Source organism: Marmota marmota, unplaced genomic scaffold, assembly GCF_001458135.2.
Source record: "Marmota marmota marmota unplaced genomic scaffold, marMar, whole genome shotgun sequence".
NCBI classification, from domain to species: domain Eukaryota; kingdom Metazoa; phylum Chordata; class Mammalia; order Rodentia; family Sciuridae; genus Marmota; species Marmota marmota.
In genome coordinates, this window is record NW_026000174.1 from 30090922 (window position 1) to 30111827 (window position 20906).

At 50.7% G+C, this 20906-nt stretch overlaps 1 protein-coding gene across 1 annotated transcript in view; it reads left to right on the plus strand.

Moving 5' to 3' along the window:
• Positions 1-20906, plus strand: part of Kcnc1 (potassium voltage-gated channel subfamily C member 1) — a gene marked incomplete at its 5' end in the record, with an annotated part of 42344 nt that overhangs the window by 9327 nt on the left and 12111 nt on the right. The gene's annotated exons all lie outside the window — the stretch shown is intronic.

The following is a 20906-nucleotide window of genomic DNA, read 5'->3' on the forward strand; positions in this document are numbered from 1 at the left end:
ATTAAAAAAAAAAAAAAAAAAAGAAATCCAAAACTCCCAGGCACTGCCCTGGGAGGACTCAATTCCTAGATCTGTCCACTCCCAGGAGACTCAATGCTACGGGACCTCGGGCACGTGGGCTCCTCCTACTCAAAGTATGGCCCTCTGACTAACATAACATCACTGGGAGCATTTCAGGCCCCACCCCAAACTGAGCAGAATCTACATTTTAACAATATCTTCAGATGTTTCATACTCATTAGAGTCTGGGAAGCACTGATGCAGACAACAGTTTCCAGCCGAGGGGTCAGGACGGAGAGGGCTATGTGAGTGTATGCAGGTTGACAGGGCTTCATAGGTAATTCTGGTTTTCCTTGTGGCCAGTTGTTGGTGGCTGGGTAATGGCACCTAAATAAGGCTGAGGCCCCATCTTAGTAAATGACCACTGGCTCCATTCAGCTGCTGTAACGGAGCAGGATCCCTGGCCTCTCTCCTTCTCTTACATGTCAGCAGATCCTTTTGTCTTTACGCTTAAGACACACCCAGAACCCAACTGCATCCCCTCACCCCCGCTGCTGCCTCCTTGGGTGAAGCCACCATCTTCCTGCCCCTGGATTATTGTTGAAGCTTCCCAACTGTCCTCCTGCCCCTGCCCTGGCCGCCCAGCCCTTCTCCGCAGGGCAGTCCAGGCATCCAGAAAAATGGTACTCAGACCAAATCAGCCCTCTGTCATCTCACTTGGGCTTCTTGTCTCTCTCAGAGAAGAAACCCGAGTCTTCTGAGGACTGTAAGTGTCCTTTGAGTGTCCCCACCTGTCCCCTCCCTTATGTCTTCCTCTCTGTCTCCTATGCACTCATCTAGGTGCCATTGGCCTCCCTCCAGCACACTGTGCTTCCACCTCAGGACCGTCCTTTCATGGGTCCTCCACCAGGAGCACCCCACCAGCAGATACTGCAGACATTTGCTCTCTCACCTCCTTCAGGTCTGTACTCAGGCATCATCATCTCAGGGTGCACCTCTCCGGTTCCTTCCCCGTGTTGTGCTTCACTGTTTGTCTCTGGTGTTTACCACCATCTAACATACAGTATATTTTACTTATTTGTTTATTTTCTGTTTTCCCCAGTAGGACATAAGTTCCATGGGATCCGGGATTTTCGTCTCTTATCAATAGCGCTATCCCTGGAACCTAGAGCAGGGTCTGGTACACAGTGAATGCTAAATAAATATTGACTGAAAGAATGTAAAAGTCGGGTGGGTTTGAAACCACCCCAGGTCAGACATGGGTTCCCCAAGCCTTTGATCCTATTCCTGACTGATCCCCACTTCCTTGCCTTAACCTGGGAACACAGCCCTTCCCTCCCCCAGGCTGGAGCAGCAATGAACAGGCAAAGGTGGGGCAGGACCTCTGGGGTGCCCATCAGGGGAGAGTCCCACCTGCCATGGTCCTCACTGAGATGGGGCCAGATGAAGGTCTTCACATCCTAGTCCCTCTGTCTCTCAGAGGCCAACATGCTATTTTCCAAAACCAGTAAGCACAGCTCCCAAGTCCCACTTAGTACACACAACCTCAGCCCCAAGTCCAGTTCTTGGGATTCTGAAGGCCAGTCAGGTTTTAATTTTTTCTCTACCTTTCCCTCTCCATCTCCTTACCTTTCCCTTTTTATTGTCCTCTTTTCTCTGGCAACTGTGTTTATGGGAAGTTCTAGGTATTAGTCACTGGCTTTCAAAATAGTCTCCTCTCCTTGAAGGCCTAGGATGATTTTTGTCCCAAACCCCCCTGCTTTAAACCTCCTCATGTCCTCATGTGTTCAGTAAAAAAAAAAAAAAAATGTGTGGAGTTCACATCTCCTTCCATCCCCCTCTGCTTCCTGCCTACTTGACCTTAGAAATATGACCCAGAGCCCCTTTCTCTCCTAAGAGCAGTCCTCTGCAACCAGGAAGTCTGTGTTTGAATTCCATCCCCTCCACTTTCCAGCTGTGTGACCTTGGACAAGTTCCCTAACCTGTCTGTGCCTCAAGAGAAAGATATTAATAGCATCTGACTCATGGGGAAGTCGGGAGTATTAAATGTGTTAAGCACTTAGCCCAGAACCCAGAACATAATAAGTGCTTAATTATTGTGAGTTCCATTATCTTCTTTTCACCAGTTCTTGGCCCTAGAAAATCCAAACCCTTACCTCTTCTCCACCTGCTTCCTTCTTTCAGCTTCTGGCTCTTCTTACAAAGACCTCTTCTAGGGGGTCACCTTTCTGACCCTGAACCCTGGGGCCCCTTCTTTCAGACTCTGTCAGGTATCAGGGGTGTCACCCTGGGAGGCAGGCCTGGATTCTCTCTTGATCCTCCCACAAACCCCCTGTGCATCAGGCAGCTTGTGCTCCCTCTGAGCCTTGGTCCCCCATCTGCTCTAAGGATCTGCGTATTGCTGCTGTGCTTCCCGCTCCAGGTGTAGTGGGGTTATGGGAGAGATGGATGACAGGGCTTCCGCCTGCTGGGTGAGAGAGAGGGAGGGCCGCTGACATCAGGCTCTGGCTGGAAGCCAAGCATGGGGACCCGAGATGCTGACAAGTGTGCCAGCATGGTGGGCCTGGCAGGTAGGGACCACACATCACAGTTCAGGGCTTTGAAGCATCTCCTCTTTACAGGGATGCTCAGGCACAGGGAGGAGTGGCAACAGGGGCTAGACAGACCCCAGAGCGGCTGGAGCCTTGGGCAGGAGCTGGGGGCTTGTTGGTACCAGTGGGCAGTGCCTGCTGTGAGGCTGGGCTACTCCGCCAGGCTGACGCCAGGCTGGGCAGGGACAGGCTAATATTAGCTGGGGCAGCCCTGGACAGCTGAGCTCAGGGGGCCTCAGGAGCCAGCCTTGCTGCACCCAGGCTCAGATGCTGCTGTGGCCTGGGCCGTAGGAGCCAAATGAAGCTTTCTTAAGCCTGTGCAGGGCCTCAGATGCCCCTGCCACCCTGGTCCTACCCAGGCTCTTTCCCTGCTGGCATGCCAGCCCTGCTCCTGCCTGCCCCACTGCCCATGATGTTCCCCACCTCTTCTGCTCCTCCCCCATTGCAGTGCAGGAAGGCGTTCCTCTCCCCACACCCCTATCTACACAGGCTGCCCATGAGTAGTGTCCCTTCATGGCCGCTGTTAGCATCCATTCATTATTCATTCATTCCAAAGATATTTACGAGCACCTACTAAGTGATAGGCACTTCTCTAAAGGCTGGGGGTGAAGCCAAGAACAAAACAGTCAGAAATCCCTGCCCTTGAGTCCCTACATTCCAGTGCAGGGAAATGAAACTGGATTCTGAGGCTGTATGGTCTGTTTGATAGTGATGACTGCCATGGAGGTATGGACTGGAGAGAAGGTGCCTGGAGAGCTGGAGGTGGCAGTTTGAACTAGTGTGACAGGGAAGGAGGTAAGGGAGGGAACCATGTGATATCTGGCCAAAAGAGGAAGTGAGATGTGCAAAAGCCCTGAGCAGGCATATGCCTGGGGTTAAAGGTGGTGAGTTTGGGTGTCCAGAGCCAGGCTCAGAAGCCAGGGCATCGTGATAGTCAGAAAAGGTAACACTCTTCACAGCCCCACTGGGCTCCTGACAGTGGGGTCTGCTCTTGCTGGGCCATCTCTGGGGCTCCCTGAGCATGCCAGCACAGAGCTTGGCTGTGTGCACATTTGCCTTGCCCTCCTACAGCCACATGGGCTTGCACACCTAACCCTCCATGGAGGGGGCTCGTGTCCTACCATAATGGGTGATCTCTGTCCTCTGTCTGAAGGTCGTCTGTGCTCAGGGGAAGACAAGTGAGGCCACGTAAGGCTGCCACCAGGCTGGGAGGTGAGCTGTTCTCTGAGCTGGGTGTGAGGCCAGAGAGGAGTTAGTGAGGGGGGGCTCTGCCAGACAAAAACCATGCCAGCCCTTTCCTGTCCTGGAGCCCTCAAAGATGGCTCACTGGTCACACTCAGGTATGCCAAGAGAAGGTGGTTTAGAGGAGAGGTTAGGGATCTGACGGGCTAGACTGCCTGACTCTGCTGATTATTAGCTGTGTGACCTCTGCAGTCCTCAGCCACCTCAGCTAGCTAGTGGAAATTATAAGAGTCCCCACCTCAAAGGGCTGCTGTGGGAATCTAATGAGATCTGACATAGATAGAGAGCCTGGTACACAGCACACACAGGTGTGCAAGTTATACATCATGATCATTCTCATCATTTTTCAGATGAGGTATCTTTAAAGGATGCTTGACAAACACTGGTCTTGGCCCTCCTAGGAGGTTCTGGGAATACAAACCTAAAGTTTAAAGAGGGGTTGTTGTAACTAGGGGGACTAGGCCTGTCTGGTAGTTCCCTGGCCACTAATGTGGTAGAGTGGCTCCCTTGGGCCTTGTCATGGGGCAGGGTTGTGAAATACTTCAGACCACAGTTACCGGCCAGGGTTAATGTCTCACCACTTAGAGATTAATTTTTTATGCTCAACCTCAGGGGCTCTCTGAACTGCTTGTGAGGAACACTGTCACCTGCTGGGCCACCTACAGCTAGGCAGATCCCTGGGGTGAGGACCATGGGCTGGATTTTTTTTTCTCCCAGTACTGGGAATTGAAGCCAGGGTCTACTCATGCTAGGCAAGCACTCTACCACTGAGCTATCTTCCCAGCTCTGGGCTGGGCTCTTATAAGCCCATTTGGTGGGTCAGCCCTGTGCAGTATGCTCCCCTTCACATTGCCTTAGATGCTCCTGACTTGGCCCACACACCTGGAGCATGACACTTGCTTTTCTGGGCTTTTGTTTCCTTACCTGTAAAGTATATACAACAGCATCACCGACTTCTCAGAGAGGTTAGCGAATCCAGTAAGACTAGATAAAGAAAGAGATCTTTGAGAGAGAAAATGTGGCTCCGAGTAAGGCCATGTCCTGGAAAGAGACCACAGTTCAAGGGCAGGAGGAGTTTGGGAGGGATCAGAGGAGAGGAGAGAGCACAGGGCTTTGGGCCAGGTCAGGACTGGTTTGGGTCTCCCTTCTGCCGCAGTATGGAATTGCAATGTGGAGTCAGCAAGTGACATCTAGCTAAGCTTGTTTCTTCTTGTGTGAAATGGGGATGACAGTATGTACTTTGCAGCTCGGGCAAGTCTTCTAGGGGCAAAACCCTGAGCACAGTGCCTGGTGTCTACGAGGCACTGACTGAGGATAGGTCCTGGCTATCTGGGGCACCACTGTCACCCCAGTCCTGGGCTCAGATCCCCTGGGCTCAGATCCCCCAGAGTAAAGTGAGGCTGTGACTGAGCCACAGAGAGAGGGAGGGAAGCCATAGAAGCCTCATTTGGTGGCCTCACAGCCTCAGGGCCACGAACCACCGTCACCAGTGATATATTTAGCGGCACAAAGGTCAGAAATGCCAGGCACTGGCTTCCCTTCTGGGCAGCAGGAGTTGTGTCTCCTGAGACCTGGCTGTCACTAGCAGATATTTTTTCTCTCTCTGGCAGTCTGGGTAGTTGAGTGCAAGCCTGGGAGTTAGAAATCGCCAGGGTTTGCAGTGGCTTACCGAGGCTTTGCATGTCCAGGGTGCTCTCCAGAGCCTATTGTGCTGCCCTTGGAAACCCACCCCCATTCTGTTCTCTACACTGCGCATCTTGGCCTCAGGCTCCTCATCTCTTCCCCTAGCTCCCTTGCCTGCCTTTGGGTATGTTGTCTCTTGCACTAAGGATGCCCTCCCTTCCCCTCTGTGCTTCTGAACCAGACACATCCTTGGAGTCTGGCTTTGATGAACCCTTCATGATGGATCCTTTCCGACCCCACTCATGAAAGAGCCTGCTCTGTCCTTAGTGCTTCCTGTCTAACTTCAGGCCCCTGATCCACTGACCTACTGAGGTCATGTGTTTCTTGGACTTAACCGCGACCTCCCAGAGGAATGAGGATCAGCTTAGCAATGGTGCCTGTTACATCAATAGCCTTTGATAATGCAACATGCCTTATGAGAGCTCTGTGAGGCATAAGAATTAGATATCAGACCTATTTTATTGATGAAGGAAATGGCCCATAGAGATTAATTTATTTGCAAGTGGTAGAAGAAGGATAAGATCCCAGGTCTTTTGGAAATGAAGGTAAACTCAAGCCAGGCCAGGATGTTGTGGTTCTGTGATCAAGAACAACATGGGTGAATAGACAAATGGATGAAAAGGTGGATATGTGGGTGCATGTAGATGAATGGATGGAAAGAAGGACACTCACAGCTGGATGGATACACAGCTGGGTGGATAACCGAATGGGTGGGTAAAGAAATGGGTGGATGGACGGATGGAAAGATACATCTCTATTGCTTGTCTTCAAGGTGGCAGAGGAAGTCCTGCCTCTCATTCAATGAAAATGTTCTAGAGGACTTCAGGGTGGCAGTAGGGTCCAGTAACTCAGTATACATGTGCAGTAAGTGGGATTACCAGAGGCAGGGGCTGGTTTGTGGACTGAGAGAGCTGGGAGCTGAGCAGTAGGCTGGCCTGAAGTATTGGCCCACTCTCTCTCCTCTGTTGGAGGAGAAAGAACCAGGCCCAGGCATGAAAGAAGTTTCAGGCAGAGTCACTTGAAAGGGGAGATTAGCCCCTCCCTACAACCACTGGAGGGCAGACAGTGAGTGCGGGATTGGCCTCTGAACCCCAGGCCCCTCTGAGCATACCTGCAGTTTCATTTGTTCTGCAGGGAGAAGGCCTCCTTCCCTCCTCAGGCCCCACCCCCGGCCCAAGCAGCTTGTGCTCAAGGTGGCAGTGCAGCTCTGCTGGCAGGGGAGATGTCCCGAGAGGAGGATCTTCCTGGGGCCCTGGAAGACCTTGATTTGGCTACACAAAGATCCACCATCTTCCTGCTGCTTTTGCTGTCACCCTCAGCCTCTAGCCATGAGCTCCAAGGCTTTAGTTCAAATTGTCTGACAAGGGAGTAAAGGGACCATGGGCATGGGTGGCCAGTAGTTGAGCTCGGCAGTGCCTAGATGAAGGCATCGGTGCTGTGGGCCTAGAGCATGTTCTTTCAGCTGGAACTAAGGCTCTGCATTTGCACAAAGCACAGCACTGCGAGCTCCAGGCTCCCTCCCAAAGCCCTGCTCTAGTGTTCTCCAGCACCAAGCTGCACCCCCCCCACACACACACACATCTACTGGCCCTGGCGATCTCCCTGGGAAACCAGGTCCTGATGAGTGCCTGGTGCACAGCTAACTGCTCATTACAGTCACGGCTGCAGCTAAGTATAGCTCCAGCACACACCAGACTGAGACAACAAGGGAAAGCCTTTCCATAAAAAAACCCCACGTGCAAACACACAGACATCTTCACACACGTGCTACCCACACTCAGGCACACAGTGGCCTTGCACACACAGACCCATATTTGCACGAATACAAGGCTTCCCTGTTCATTCATTCATTCACATTCATTCATTCATTTAATAAATGTGTGTTGGGGGCTAGGAGAGTTGTTAAGAGCATGTGTTCTAGAGCCATGCAAAACTGGGGTGTAAATTCTAACTCCATCACTTCCCTGTTGTATGACCATGGACCACTTACCTTGAGCCTCAGTTTCCTTCTTTGTAAAATTGAGAAGGTGACCATAGTGTGGACCTGAGAGCTGGAGTAGGGCTAAACAAGATGTTCATGTAAGAGCCCTTGGAAGTGGGGTCTGGCTCGGGATCAGTGTCAGTACATGGTAGATGTCCTCATCATCCCTGACAAATACCTACTGTGTGCCAAGCTCTGTGCTAGAAGCATTATTTAAAGCAGTTATTTCTGGAAGTAGTTGTGGAAATGGGGCCTGGTGCATAACAGGCATTCAATAAATATTTTATGATTATATGAAAAGGAAAAAATGCATGAGTGCCACATCAATGGGTGGCCAGATGTCCTTGGAACTTAATCTTCTCTGGAGAAGAACCCACTCTCACTTATCTGTCTCAGGCCAGTGGTTGGAGCCCAGGGTTGCCACCTTGAGCCAGCTTACCATAGTGGCCTATCACAGTGGATAGTGTCCAGTCAAGATGGAGCCCCTGAGCTGCAGGTGCTGGACACTGGATTCTGGGCACTGGAGTCCTACTCCTGGTTAGGACTGACATAGCATCAGGCAGCTCAGTCAGAGACCCAGCTAGGCTGCCACATAGGCTGGGGCGTCTGGCCTGGCATGAGGAAGGTTCTATTTGCTGGGGAAGGGACCTCAGTTCAAACTAGGAACAAAACAGGCTTCAGGATTTGGAGACACTGTCACTGTTCCCAACCTTTGAATAAACCGGCTGCTAAAGCTGCCCAGGCCATCTCCTCCCATCACACCTCCTCAAAAAGAAAGTGACATTTCCTAGTGCTTTTTTAAGCCCAGGCTGGCTGGTCCAGACCAGGCTGTGGGGTGGGGAGGGAGCGGTTAGCACTGGGAGTCACACAGCCTGCATCTGTCCTCACCTTGAGTGATCTCAAGACACTGGGAATAGACATGGTCTCATCTCCTCACCATGCATTCCACATTCCAATTCTAATGCGCAGATGCCAGATGCCCCACTCCAGTGCCTGCATCTAGGTTTCGAATTCTACATTCCCATGCCAGTTGTGCCTCACGGGTAGGACCCAGGTTGTTGAACTACACCATGGGTAGGTAGCTTGCCAACCTGCTGGGAGGGGAGGATATATCTTCTTCCTCTCTGGAAAGGAATCCTGGTGACCTTAAATCTATTCTCCATGGATGACATGTGTAGCATGTTCATGGCCAGTGGGAATTCAGGTCTTTGTTCACTGATTGTACCCATTGTCAAGGAGATGGGAGTGATTATGCCTACTGCTAGTGTAGACATGAGTCTGCTGTCAACTAGTACACCCATTGCCAGTGTAGACACAAGTCTGCTCTCAATCACTTGCCCACTGTCAGTCTAACAGACTATCTCTGTGGAGACAAAGCATGCCTGTTGCCTATGAGAACATAGCTGAATGATTAGAGATTGTGTTCACGGCCCATCTAGTCAGAGATTACCAGACAGAGTTGATTCTTTTGCCAGTTTGGTTGTTAGATGTGCAGTCTGTGTGGTCAGTGCCAGTGTAGATGTACATCTGAAATCAACAATTGTGCATTTTGCCAGTGTAGATACAGATATGATATCAGTGAGCCAGTGATTGTGCCCACTGCGTGTATAGACAAGGGAAAGGATCCACCAGAGAAGTGGCTCACTTCCTAACGAGGCTGCAGGACGCAACTATATAACCATTATGCTGACAGGGGATTGAGACATGTAACCTGGGACACATGTCCATGACCTAGTTTGCCTGAATGAGAGGCTGTGCTTAACTGTGCTCCCTGGTTCTGGGGAAGCAACCTCCCTTCTCTTACTAGTTGGAGAGTTTGGCTGGACTTTCACACAGGGCCAAGCCAGACCCTAGAATCAGCTACCACAGAGACTTCACCTTCTTAATGGGGAAGAGACAAACAATAAACATAAACACTAAGTAAATCAGAGAGTACAGATTACTAACACTCATCCAACTGAACTCAAAAGTGGTTGGATGTCATTGTATATAAGTTATACTTCAGCAAAGCTGGGAAAAGTTAGTGTATTTGAAAATGATGTGTGCTGTGGGAGAAAGTAGAGGAAGGAAAACAGATTACTTGAGGTGCTTGTTAAAATTTTAACAGGGTGGTTGGAGTAGGCCTCATGAGATGGTGACAGAATAGGCCATGGGGATGCTGGGCATCCTAGGCAGGGGGAGAAAGGGCCCTAAGGCATGCATGTGTCCAGCACATTTGAGGAACATGTCTGAAGATGTGGGTATGGCTGGAGGGAGCAAAGAGGATGGTAGTAGGAGAGGAGGTCAGAGGGGTAAGGGAGGCGCATGTTCAGCAGGGGTCTCCAGGCCATTTCAAAGACTTTTACCCTGGCAGGGTTCTGAGCAAAGAAATGAGGCAACTGGAGAGATGCTTTTAAAAGATCATCAGGCAGCTGTGTTGCCAACAGTCCTAGAGCACCAGGGTTGTGGGAAAGTAGGAGACAGGTTAAAAGACTATGGCCACAACCCAGTGGGGGAATGACGGTAGCAAGGATGTGGGTGGTGGCTGAGGGGGCAGGGATGGGGCTCGGAATCTGGATTTAGTTTAAGCAGAGCCACCAGGATTTCCTTACAGATTAAATGCGAGGTGTGACAGAGGAGAGGTGTCAAGGCTGACTGCAAGGTTTTTGGCAAGAATGTCCTGGAAGGATGGAGATGCTGTCTCATGAGGTGGAGAAGGCTGCGGGGGTGCGGGGGTGCTCAGGAGTTCAGCTGACATGCTGAGTTTGAGCTACTAGAACTCCCCCTGGAGGTGCCAGGAAGGTGGGTGCTGGAGTCCTGAGTTTAGGGGAAGTTCTGGGCCAGAGAGAAACACTGGGAAGTGCTGTGCGGTAGGATTTGAGGGTGGGGGGGAGCTGAAGTCTTGAAATGAATCCATCACTAAGGAATTGAAGGGTAGATGGGGAAGAGGAGCCAGCGCTACCCCGAGAGGCATGCTGACAGTGAGAGGCTGGGAGGAGAGGTTGGCAAAGGACACCGGGATGAAGCCCCAGGGAGATGTCAAGAAAATCAGGAGAAAATCAGGTAAGGTCCTGGGAAGTGAAACACAGAACTGAGTGATCAGCACTACCGATGTGGGCGATGAGTCTAGGGACAGGAGGATACAGAATTGTCCCCATCTTCTGCAACTGTTCTTCCTTACACCTTGCATTTCCCTTCTCGATTGTTTCTATCCCTCCAACCTCTGCATGGTTGTCACTTCCTCTTGGAAGCCACTCTCACCCCAAGGCTTCTTCAAGTCCCATCCAATGCCTTGTACATCCCCCTTGGAGCTCCTGTCAGTGCCCCCACCAGGAGCTGTGGTTATTTTGCTCACTCTGTGCAGGCCTGGGATAAGATGGAAACATTTGTTGGAGGGCTAGCAGGTGGGCAGTCAGCTGTCTGAGAGGTCAGACAATGTCCACAGCCCTCCTCTACATGTCCCTACTAGAGCCATCTTTTAACCTCCTTCCCCAAACACTTATAGATACACCTATAGGTCCACACCTACGAGAGTCAGGATCCCTTAGGATGCAGGCACACAAGTGAGCCCTGGTGGGGACATTTCCTAGTGGATTCCTGGTAGACCTCACACCCAACTCCTCCATGGAACTTGGAGCCTCGGTTTTCTCATTTACCAGATGGGGTAATCAGAACTGTCCTGCTGACTACCCACCTGGGTATGTTGTATGTGTATAGGAGATTCAAAATGTGAAGATGTGTTGTAAACTGAAGAAGCCTGTGCCCAAAGTCAGGGCTTTCTGGAATGGGTGTGAAAACATTTGTAAGGGGAAGTACTGGAGCAGAGTGGTTTTAGAGTCAGAGACCTGGTCTCTAATCCTGCCTGCCACCTCCAAACTTTGTGGGGTATTTTTTGCCACTCTAAACCTCAGTTTTCTCATCTGAAAAATGGAAGTGATGATATTTTCTTCAGAGAGGGTTTTAGAGATAAATGATATAATGTTTATAAAGCACTTAGCCTCAGGTGAGCATGAAGTTATTGCTTTATAGCAGAGGACAGTGTGGCTCAACAAACTCATTACTCCTCTAACCAAGACGGCTTAGTGAGGATGGAAAGGGTAAAGTGTAGGATCCATTGTCTACACAGGGAGGAGAGTGCTTAACACAAGCAGGCCCAAGATGAGTGTGGGGGAAGTGGAGGAAGCCTGGCCTGCAGCAATGCTGGCTGTGGCTCAGGGGTGCATCCTGAGGCCTCTGCAGGAGTAGGCAGGACTGTCATAGGGAGGAAAAAGAGCAGGAGTGTTCTGGTGATCCCACCAGAAGTCTCCCCTTTCTGGGAGAAAGGGACAGAAGTTCACCAAGAAACAAATGCACCTCTCTCGGAGGTGTCCAAAGACAGAATGAGTGGCCTCATGAGTGTCTCCTAACCTATAGTGACCAACAGAGACATCTATCTCAAGGTTACTGCACAGGGAATCAGAAACTGCTTCCTGGAGGCCTGTGTATGGCTTCCTTCTCGGGGGTCTTATCATGCGTTTCTTACCTCTAATTTGTGGTTTTCTTTAGTAAAAAGGTTTGAGGCAATAAGACTCACCTCAACCAGAAGCCTTAAAAATAAATCAGAAAAGAAAAGAAAGAATATTTTAATGAAAAGAAGAAATAGCTATACCCCAAACCCAGGTAAAGCATTAGCTCAGAATTGCACACCAAATTTAACTGAGCTCCTGGATGTCAGCGCAAAAGAAGAAACATGAAGAATTGCATTCACCCACTGACAGAAAGCAGACAGGGACACTGGGGATACAGGCTTGTCCTGACATATATGAAGAGTGTCCCATGTAGTATTCTGGTATATTTCTGAGTCTAAGATGCAACTGAGAAGGTGTAGGGAGACCATGCTATCTCCCCACTTCACTATCTGTTCTCAAGGAGACACTCAGGCCAGAAGTAGAGGCGGGTGGTGGTTTTTGCTCCTGACAGGGTCTTCCTGTTATGGGTCCCTCTGTGACAGCACAGATCCTAAAGCCCCTGTGCCCCTGTGTTGCAATGGCTGACAAAAATCAAAACCATATTGGAGTGGCCAAATCTAGCTCACGGGGCACAGCCTTGATGGCTTGTGCCATGGGGCCCATGTCTATCCATCTGGCTGCTTACAGGAGCTTATGGAAGGAGTTGTGGAGCAGGGTGGGACTGACCCCACTGTTGAGCACTCTGAAGCCTTGACAAGATTCTTCCCTCCCTAGACCTCAAACTCCTTGTCAGAAAGAAGTCATGATAATGAAACTTGCCTCACTGAGCTGGCGTGAGGCTTAAATGAGCAAATGTATGGAAAGTACCGGAAGCAAAGCCTGCTCACCACCAGTGAAGTTGTTGTCCTTCATCTTGTTTCCAGAATTGGGCCAGAAAGTTGGCAGGCAGCTCTGGCTCAACCCCCACTTATCATGTGACTTTGGGTGGCCTTTCCTTCTGAGTCTCAGGTCCTTTCGGCCTAGCCTGAGGCATGGGCTCATATGGAAACCCTGTAACCAAGATGATGCTAAGTCTCTCTCCCTCTGAGGACTGCAGGCCAGTGCTGGGTCTTGGATATGGCCTGGCCTTGTCCACAGGAAACAGGTTGTGGGGATCGGGCCTTCAGCTCTCCCCAGGCTGTCCCTTGCTCCTGATCTGTTGTTAGCAGCAAGTGGCAGCAGGAGCAGAACAAATTAGGGGAAGAAACTTAATGAAACACATTTCTCCCTTTAGCTATTACTGCTGCTCCTCACCCCTCTTCCCATTCCCTGCTCCCTCCAGTAACTTCAGCAAAACAAAAACTGAAGTACTGTGTTGGGAGTTTTGTGGAGGAACCCTGCAGCCCAGCTTTCACAATATCTGAGTGCAGGGAACTGCCGTCTGGGGTTTTTTCCCAGCCCCAGAACTCACTGGTGAGGAAGTCTCAGGCTCTGGCCATTTCCTCCACACCTCTCAATTTGATCTTACTTTCTGGAATGTGTTATTATTGTTCCCACTTTAATAATGATAGCACCGAGTCTCCAAGAGGTTACTCATCTGCAATGACATCCCACATGGCAGAGCTGGGATTCGATCTCAGGCTCTGAGCTGATCCAGGCCTCTACTGTTCAGAGCTGCCTATTGCTCAGCACCTAACACAGTTCCTCACATATCAGAGCTACCTGGCATTTGTCTCATCCCTCATGGATCCCAAATGCCAAGATGGAGATGGTGGCATCAGAGCCATCTAGGACACAAATCAGAGGTAAATTTCTGCTCCCAATCATAATACTGAACCCAAGCCTCGGAGGTTGGAGCAGGGCCTACATTGTATCTCCACTTGCCCAGCACCCGCTGCTGTCCCCTCCCACAAGCCTCTTCCCTCTTCTGCCTCCTTCTTTCCCACAGGACTCCTCCAAGACCACAACAGGCAGCAGCCAGGCTGCTCCAGGGAAGGTTCTTCCTCCCAGGTCTTTGCCCACTCTTCTAGGGGTCTGCATTTGCACCCCACCAACTTCTTGTTACTAAATCTGGAAACTTCTCTGACCCTGTCCCACTGGAGCTCTCTAAGCTTTTTCCCTTGGCAGATGCTCTTCCCCTGTACTCCAGGGCTGGCCTTCACTGGACAGCTTGGTCACTGTGCTGCTCTGTCAGGCTGATTGGGAGGTGGCCTCAGCCCCATTCATACCCCATGGGCTTAGTGTGGGTCTGGAGTGGCTTTCTTGAGGACAGTGGCAGTGTTTCAGGCCTTAGTTTCCCAGATGCCTCACAGCTCATAGGTTCCTATTCCCGGGCTGTAAGATTCTAGGCTTTTCTACATCACAGATACTCTAATGCTCAGTGCAGGATTGTGGCAGGAGCACCAGGGCAGAAGGGTAGGAGACAGCATTCTGCAGGACTGATGGTGGGCTGGAACCCCCACCTCTGACCCTCTGTGTGTTGTTCAATTTCATCAGCATGGCCACCTGGGAGGCAGGGATGAAAGCTCAAAAAGGGACAGGGATGCTCCAAGGTCACCCAAAGACAAGCCAGACCTGAAAGTCAGGTTGGCCCAACGTCAGGGTACTGTCATTTCTGCTCCAGTTGCTACCTCCTTTGACAGAAGGACATGAGCTGCATTTGGCCTGGGATCTAGAAGGCAGGTTGCATCTGGGGAATTCAAGAGGTCTGGAGGGTGGGGAGGATACTTGCCTGTGCAAAAGCTCAGAGGCCACAGTGACAAAAGACTACTCTGAGGACCAATGAGGGTGTTTCAGGAGAATATACCCATCTCTGATCATCCTGAGAGCCCTGCAACATTGGATAGATCCCATCCTTTACTGTTCCTCCATTTCTCCATTCCCTGACAAGTAGCCTCTTCATAGAAACCTCTGCAAGCCTCCTCTGTCTTGGTTCCCTGTGTTTCTAGTGGTCACATTTCCACAAGTCCATCACACCACTGACTTACGACATATCATTATGTCAATAATATGACCACATTGAGGATGTGGGAAGAAATATTATTTTAAGAATGTGTGCATGTTATATATGCAAAATATGCTTCTTGAGGTGAAAACACCATGGGAAGCCTTACCACCTCAGGATTTCCCAGGCCAGCTGTCAGGATGGCTCTTTCCAATGTGACCTAGGTCTAGGATCATGAGAACAAATCTCAAAGGCAGTTATCACTCTCTCTGAGGGTCTAGACTCTCAGGCCTGGCTGCTGCCTGTTGTGATCCTGGCCCCACATCAGGTTGGAAGCCAGGATGGAGAGTGTCAGTATAGGAAGTAGGTATTCTGAGCTGGGTACCACCTAGCCAACTTCCCTGCCACCTTTTGCTGGGCCAGCTCAGGGGCCTTTTCCCTATCCCACCCTGTCTGTCCTTCTTCTTGGGCTAGTGTATGAATGACCATCTTTGGGATGGAAAAGGAACAGGACCCTGGGCTGAGTTCAGTGTCCCCAGCCAGATTCTGATCTCTCTAGGTGATAATCCACACATGCACACACACCACATACATGCATAGCCCCATACATGTGCATGCATATGCATGCATACACACTGCCCTCAAGATTTACCCCACACATGCACACACACATGCACGCCACAAACCATACATGTCTTTGAATATGTACACACCCAAATGTGCACATATGCCACATCCCATACAGAGCTCCATACCCACTCATGCATATACCCCTATATACCAGAAGCCACATATCCTTACCCATGTGCAGGCCCTTGCACACATATGTGTTCTCATATGCCAAAACTCACACATAGCCCAATATATAGATGCACACATACCACAAAACAAATATATCCTTATAGGTGTGTATAGTTGTGAGTACACGTCTACACACATGTATACAAATCATACATGTCTGCATACATGTATGTGTGTACACATAAACATACCATACCCCATGCACATGTGCACAGAGCCATGTACACATCCCAAACCATATATAGCCCCGTACATACACCCCACCGCATACATTTCTCCATACGCATGCACACACATGCCACTCAACACCTACCCTCACACACACACTCACACACCTCATATTTTCCTCCCACCCACACTTTTCCGACCCACATGAATCACACACAGTGACCACTTAATAAGCAAAACTCTGTGGAGAGGCCTGGAGTTGGGTCACAGAGAGACACCTTCGCCATGCAAACCCCTGCTCTGCATTTACACACTGCCTTCCAACAGGCTCTCATAGGGCCCAGTTCCTGCACGCGCTCACACTCTCTCGCTCCAGCACAGGGGACTGCGCAGGTTGCTCCTCCACCTGCAAGAGCCAACAGGAAGGAGCAGAGAGCAGGAGCAGGTGGGACCCACACACGGTGCCCTGGCCTCTCCAGCTTCATGGTGGAGGCATTGAATAGAACAAAAAAAGAGACTATATCCCAAAGAGTCTCTTCCCCTCATCCTCCATCACAGCACTGGCCAGTCCAGCACACTGCGGGCACGTCCAGCCCAAGAAAGTCCAGACAAGTCTAATTCAGTTTCCAAACCCAACTCAACTGACAATTTATTTAGGACAATTGCCCATCCCGTCTGCTCTGCATCACTGACTCCACATGGATTAACTCAAATGCTGCACACCCCCGTGGGGCAGATTTAATTAGGTGGAAAAATTGACCTGGAGCCTCTGGGGGCCTCGGGCCTGGACATCAGCCAGGGCTCCCCTGGTCAGCCATCATGTGTGTTACCCCCTGCCCGCACTGCCTGCAACCTTGCTCTGCCTCAGAATCCTCAGAAGGGACCAAGTCCAACCCTCACTTTAACCTTGATGACATTAAGGCCCAGAGAAGGGAAATGACATGCCAAGGTAACACAGCAAGTGAGCAGCCAGGCCAGAATGTTGGTCGCTGCACCATGTTACAACCAGCACCTTATTCCTGAAACAATGAACTGCAAGAACACGGATCCCCACGGCAAACCCTTGAACAGCTCTGAAAGGCAAGCACAATTTTCTGAAGATGAGTGTGGCATAAATAATTCATAAATGAAAGTCATAGCACATATTGGTCATTTTAATAGATAGTAAATTGCCTTTCTGATTTATGGTTTTGGGGTGGGGTTATGATAAAAATAACTTGGTGATTTATAAAACATCTTCTTAAGTCAACAGATCGTTAGTAGGTTTGTCTGACTTTACAGCCAACAGCTTTACCACCCGGGTTACCATAGAAATGGGATGCCTCGCTCTGTTGCCATGGCTACCACTTTCTAGAACACGATTGGTGGGTCTCTCACGGTTAGTGATTTGGTTCTGGAAAAAATAAAAAGAGCCAGAAACTACCAGCTTGGGTTTATGTCACATTGTCAGGCAATCTCTCCTACATTGTCTTGAAATTTTACAGCCACAGAGCTGGCCAGGTGGTGTGACAGTTGCCCCTAGGCTGGCTGGCAAAGGTCCCTTGGTGCCTCTAGTCAGACTAGGAGCCCAGAAGGGACAGGCTTCACAACAGGCCATGGGTATGGTGGGGCTCAGCTGCTGCAGGAGTGGGATGGCAGAAACAAGACCTGGCAGGTGATGGGAGATCAGAAGGCCCTGGGATGAGGATCAAGGCCCAGGGACAGGAAGTCCAGAGCCAGCATCGTCTGAGCAGGCAGGCTCAGGAAGGGCCAGGGAGGCAAAGGCAAAGAGAGCTGTACCTACCCATGGTGTGGGGGAGAGGTGAACATCACCTCCCAGTAGGGCAGAGTGGGCAGAGCAGTACCTGGGGTCTGTGTGCTCATAAGTATGCTGCATGGTGCCACCACTGCATCATCTGTGTGCTCTTGTGTGTATCCGCATGAGTTGTGTGTATGCACGTGCATTTGTGCCTTTTGATATAGCACCTGGGTATATCTGTTTGGTGTGCAGTGACATGACTCAGTGACTCTACTTGGACTCTCACATTCTATGTGTGTGACCAGGCATTGAGCTGTGGTTCCTGTGTCCTTGTGCTCAGTGTTGGTGCTTAGGTGACAGGTGAGGTGTGTTCTCTGGGTGGTGGTTGTGTCTGTGATCTGTGGGTGACAGTTTCATGTTTCTGGGTGACTGGGGATTTGGAGGCAGACAGCTCATTTGGAGGCAGACAGCTCAAGGTGCGGCCTCCCTGCCCTTGCCCTGGGGTTGATAAGCCCAGGGTCCTGCAGCTGCTGCTCAAGGATTATCATTCTGAGTCTGCTAAGCAGGGCTTCCCTCCCTGCCAGGGGTCAGCTGATCCCAGGCCTAAGCCCACATCTATGCCCACACCCTTCCCTGTCCCATTGGCTCAGCTCCCCAGAAAGTTCAGGTCTTCTCCTCAGTGGAAGAAAGAAGCCAGGCAGGGACACAGGCTAGGCTATCGAAGGATGCTGTCATCACTGGAGCCCACCCAGAGAGCTGCTCCTGCCCCACGTCCTAGCAAGTTGTGGGCAATGAAGCCTAAGAATGATTCCAATGTGTCTGAACTCCTGCCTGTGGGCCCAGGTGCCATGCTGTGTCTGTCATAAGGGAGCTCTCAGGGAGAGCTGGGCTGTGGGTACCAAGCTCCAGGATGGAACCATCCAGACATAATCAGGCCAGCTGCAAAGTGGGATGAGTTGTGTTCTTTTGCCCCAGGAGCTTTGGAGACTTGGAGGTCAGAGCTTAGGTTGCAAAGCTTGGTAAACCTGGGTCCAGTCTCAGCTCCTCACTGGCTTTCAAACCTAGGCTTAGTCCTTTAACCTCTTGGTACCTGGCTTTCCTTCTTAACATATGTCAGTACAAGGATTAAAGGCTCATGGTAGGTCCTCAAGCTCTGCTTTCCTCCTTCTTGAGCTCAGCCAGCCCTAGGCATGAGCAGAGAGAACTGGAGGCTTGACTGCTGTCACTTTGGCTGTGTCCTTCGTTGTCCACCTACTAGTATCTGGATTTGGAGAATGTTGGAGTCTGAGCGAATCAGGAGCGGCTTGCTCCACAGCCCTCTAAGGGTCCTCTCAAACCTGAATGTTGCTAGGGCTCTGCCTATGAGGGATGATGGCCACGCTTTGAGGCAGCAGAAGCCAAGAAAGCAGGCACCCAGGGAGCCTCTGTAGGGAAGAAGGCCTAGCCTCCACCCCTCCAGCTTTTTAGGGGAAGAAATCTTAGTGTCTGGCTCTAGGCTTGGTTTCTACTTCCCTTCATCTCCCCACTTCTTGGGCAGTGGATATCAGGCTACAGTTAATCCTGGAAAACCAAGGACTTTTCTATACAAATCTTACAAGGCCTAACCTCCTTCTGGGCCTCAGTTTTCCCATCAGGATCTGTAGTGAGGTAGGGCAAATGAGAAGAGAGCTAGAGGGCCTGCAAGGGCAACTGGGAGTTAGAAGGCTCCTGGGATATCAATGCCCTATCTGGGCTATTCCCACGAGCCTCCCAAGTCACTATAGAGCCAGGGTTGGAGACAGATTCTCTGTCTCCCTAGGGTGAATATAGAGACTCCTTGGGGAGTCCCTTTATTTACAGCCTTATAGAGACCACAGTGCCAATGAGAGCCTCACCCCAGGGGAAGAGATATTAATGAAGGGTGAATGGGATTTTCCCAGACAGATTGGAAGGGACACTCTCCCTCCCATAGAAGGAATAGCAGGTGCAAAGCCATGAAAATGGGGGAGACACTGTGGTCAGAAATGGCAGAGAGTTTCACATGGTATGAATGTTGGGGACATGTAGGAAGAGGACCTTGAAAAGCCAAGTGAGGCCAGGGCATGGAGAGTCTCATGTTTCAGGCTGGGGAGTTTGGGCTGTTCTCTGTAGGCAGCATGGGCAGAGCTGGGATTCCCATGGGCAGCTCCTTCTGATGGCTGTGTGGCTGAGAATGAAGCCTTAAACCTGTGTTGATGGGGGGTGGCCCGGTTGAGAGAGAACACAGAGGAGGATGGAAGTGGGAGAGCTCAGGATAAGGGTATCCTGGCTGGTGGTGCATCAAGAAAGGAGGTACCTCCTGGCTTCACCTTTGGTCAGATCAGGAACTCCGGGTGCCATGGGCTGTGCCTCTGAGATGCCCTCAGACTCTCACAGGGTGCATATTCCTCTCCGCTCAGGACAAGGCCCAGGCAAGGGGCATTACCTATCCTTAAGGAGTCTGGATCGTGAGTGCTAAGCTTCAAAATGGAGCCCCCAGAAGAAACTGGGGACCAGATACCCAGCAATGGGGATTTTTCCCCCTAGTACTAGAGATTGAACCCAGGGCCTTGTACACTCTAGGCAAGTGCTGCTCTACCACTGAGCTACATCCTCAGCCTAGGGGTGTACTTTTTAGCTCCAAGAGGTTTGGTTACTCTAGTGATGGAAAGAGTTCGGGAGCTTGGGGAGCTTGAGTCTGAGGTGGTAGCCTCTTCAGTTGCCTCTGCCTTGCTTTCCTGATCTTTCTCTGTGGCCTCCCAGGTCTGAACTATCTGCATCTTGAAGAAAGAGCTTTCTGGAGTTGGAAGACCTGGCTGCGGCCTCTACCTGCCTCTCTCAAGGGTGTACAAATTGTTCTCACCTTTTCCCAGCCCCTCTTGGGGCTGAGGGGGCTCATCTTTAAGCCCCGTGCATTGTATACTCATCTCTGTATGGTCCTTCACCCCCAGCTATTAGGGGAGCTCCTGAGGCTGGACAAAGGCTTTGTTCAACTCTGTGCCTGTCATAACCTTGTGCCTGGTGAAGATTGCCAAGAAAAAAGGATGGTGGAATGAACCAATGGGTGGATGGACAGGTGAAAGGAAAGGAGGGGAAAAAGAGGAAGGGGTTATAAAAAGAAAAGAGGAGGGAAGGGAAGAAGAATGGTGGATGAAAGTAAGGGAAGGAAGGGTAGAACAAACACACAAAGGAAGGAGGACAGGAAGGAGTGTGAATGGGTGAACAGATGGAAGAAAGGAAGGGAGGGAGAGAGGTAGAAGGAAAGAAGCATGAGTGGACAGATGGATGGTCATTCTGAAAACCTGACTTTGTCCCCCCTTCTTCCCCCTCCTCTCCCCTAGTCCACAATGTGGTT